Here is a 3,363-nt window from a genome sequence, read left to right as displayed (position 1 = left end):
AAAACACTAAAATACATCAAGTAACAATATAAACGGACCGACAAAGCGTAGATTAGGCAGATTAAATATATATTTTTTAGCATCTATCAATAATGCTCTAGAGTGGAGTTTATTTGAAATTTGATTTCTACAATCTCCTAATTAGTGTATACACTCTTTTTTTTCTTTTTTTGTCTTTAGCGTATGAACTTACGAAACCGTCTCTGAAATTTGTTAAAAGTATATGCATGCAGGGATAGTTTCGTAAATTCACCCGCTAAAAAATAAAAAAAGAAGTGCGTGCATCAATTAAGAGTGTATAAATTACAGTCATTCTACAATTACAAATTCATTCACATTTATATTGGGACCCACACACACTAGACCTTCAATTTGTGTAGAATCCACCAAAATATATGAATACTAGTGCTTATCCGTGCCTACGGCACACGCATCCAGGTTGAAATTATCCGTGCCTATGACACTTGCTAGCTAGTGGCTCAAATACTAAATCAATTCATTAGTGTGTAGTATGTGATCCTCTTCTTAATGGCACGAAAGAGAATTACCTGTACTTACGGTACTCCCCCAACTAAACTTTTAAGCTAGCTACAAAGAATTATCAATTTACTTATGAAATCCCAGTAAATACCAAATAAAAAAGTTAAAATAGTACTACTATGGATCCCCCACCACATACATAAACCCATTTGCAGAAATGAAAGAAAATATTAGAACCCATAAATCAAAAATCTTAATGTAACTTCAATCACTAATAGCTATTAAACGCTATAAACTAACCATGTAAAGAGTAAAAAAAATTAGTTCGGACCGCGAGAAAAAAATAGGCTATCGAAAAAAGCTACAGATAACTTAGGCTTTGGTTGAAATATCTCAGTGTAAGAGATCACCAGAGGCATAGTGATTGCCCGCACCTATGACACTACCCACCCCGATTGGAATTAGCTCAATTTGTTGAAAATTATGTATCCATGGAGTTACTATTCTGAAGTTCAATTTCTGCCAAGACTTGCATCAATTTCTATTTATGTAGGCACAAGCAACCCGATGATAACAGAAAAATGGAAGGGAGAAAAAGAAAAAGAAGGGTCTGAAAACAAATGGATATGGGTGCGGACTACACTACTAAACTGTCATTCAAAATGGAACATCAAGATGAGTCAAAAAAACAAAACTTGATTATGTGTAACATTTAACAACATACCCACCCACCCACCCACACCAAAAAAATCACCCAAATTCTTGAACACTTAGAACAGGCACAAAGTTCACCCAGAGCAGCAGCTAGATTGAAATTTAAACACTAATTGCATCATGGAAAGAAATAGACATCAAAAACTCCAAAAACAAAAAAAATCTCAAAGGAATGCTTCACACGGCTTTCAAAAAGTGGTGTCTTTGTTAGACTAATTACCTTTGCTTTCACGAAACTTTCTTGGCCAAGTTTTCATGCAACTTTCTTCAACCAGCTTCGTCGGAATAAATTAAAAATCCCCAAGGAATGTTTTTTTTTTTTAGCCTAACTTCCGACAGGATTTGTAGACCTCGGTAGGGATTCGAAAAATAATAAGAGCGAGAGAGAGGGGGGGACCCCAAACGACATGAGCTGATTTTATTTATTTATTTATTATGTCAACGACAGAAGCTGAGTAAAAAGAAGAGATGGTATTTTTGTGAAATATTTGAAAGATTGTGGGCACTTTCTTAAGAGAGTTGGAGAGCATATATCAACCATTGGATCAAACAAATCGGAGCTGTTGCAACAACTTACCCCCACACCCTAATGTTTTATAATAGAGATGTGTGTAAAGTGTTTATGCGAGCATGTGTGGTTCAATAATTATTGATATAAATGAATTTCCTTTCCATTTACCTACCCTATTGACTTGACCGTCAGACCTCGTTCCACTAACAATTTTTTTTTTACTTTTTCGGTTTTGTCCTTATTTAAATTTTTTTCTCGTTTGTTCGTTTTGGGTCAAATTTTTTTAACTTTTTGATTCTCGTTGAGATGAATCAGAAAAGTAAAAAAAATTTACTTTTACCCAAGTTCACTTTTTTCACTTTTTTTTAGTTTTTCTATTTAAAAGTAGTCAATGTTCAAAATATTTGAATAAAAGTAATTTTTTTTAACTTTTCTGATTTGTAGTCAATAATTTTTGAAACAAAATGAATAAACACAAAAAATATTTAAATCAGGACAAAATCGCACTTTTTCTAAACGTGTTAGAACTCAGAGCCCGTTCCAGAACACCTTCTTAAAAAATAAGTACTTATTTCACATTTTCAAACTCAAAAATAATGTAAACGAAAAATAAATTTTTAATTTTTTTTTGCACCGTATTAAAAATCTCATTGAGATCTCTTAAACAAGATCCATATTGCATATTTTTAAATTTTAATAAATTTATTATTTTTAAGCTTGAAATTGCCTTATTAAAAAATAAATACTTATTCGGTGTTCTGAAACGGAGCCTGAGCCGATATACTGTACTCCATAGGGATCCACAGGAGCCAATTTGTCGTCCTTCCTTTCTTCATCATCATTTATTACCATGATGTTCCTAATACACGCTGAACGAGAAGTCTCTCAAATCTGGCCCTCCACTTTCTTTGAAGTTCTCGGCATGAATAGTATGAGTAATTTCCAAGCCGAAAAAAAGAAAAAAGCGTGTACAACGGTTGGTGTAAGACTCATCCGAGAGTCATGAGTCTTACCTAAACGATCATAGTCCTTTAATTTGTTTAAAAGAACATGTTTTTAAGAGTTATTGAATTAAAATCAGCTCATGCGGTGTTGGCCGGGACTTGATTTTTTTTCGTCTCTAAATTGACAGGGATAAAAATTGAATCAACTAATCATGTCATTACTGATACCGAATAATATATATATTTTGCAGGAAGTAATGTTTTAATCAAATTGAAAGACTTGAATTGTTAATTTGAATTTCCAAAATGAGTCCCGTGCGATCTGGTGTACGTTTGCGTGTACGTTACCCCTAGTGGGTCAACTCGTTATGAACCGGTCCGTTTCTCCTTTCTTCAAACGTACCAGCTCCTCGTGAATTTCCGGGCAATTGCTTGCCACTCGCCAGTGCCATCATTATATCCCGGACTGAAAACGTTTGGAGCCGGAAATATGGAAATTGCTTCCACGGCCCCCCCCCCCCACACACACACACACACACCCCCCCCCCCCCACACGCGCGCGCGAGCCCACCCCCATCTTACGAAACACACACCCCCGACTCTACCTCCATCTTACAAAAATACCGCCGCAGCCTGCTGCCCAGAAATACCTTAATCCTATTTTCTCTTATTTCTCCTCTATTTACTTAATAAATTTTATATTTTTTCCTCTTT

This window comes from Rhododendron vialii, chromosome 8a, assembly GCF_030253575.1.
Source record: "Rhododendron vialii isolate Sample 1 chromosome 8a, ASM3025357v1".
Classification (NCBI taxonomy): Eukaryota; Viridiplantae; Streptophyta; class Magnoliopsida; order Ericales; family Ericaceae; genus Rhododendron; species Rhododendron vialii.
Note: the sequence above shows the minus strand (reverse complement) of the source record.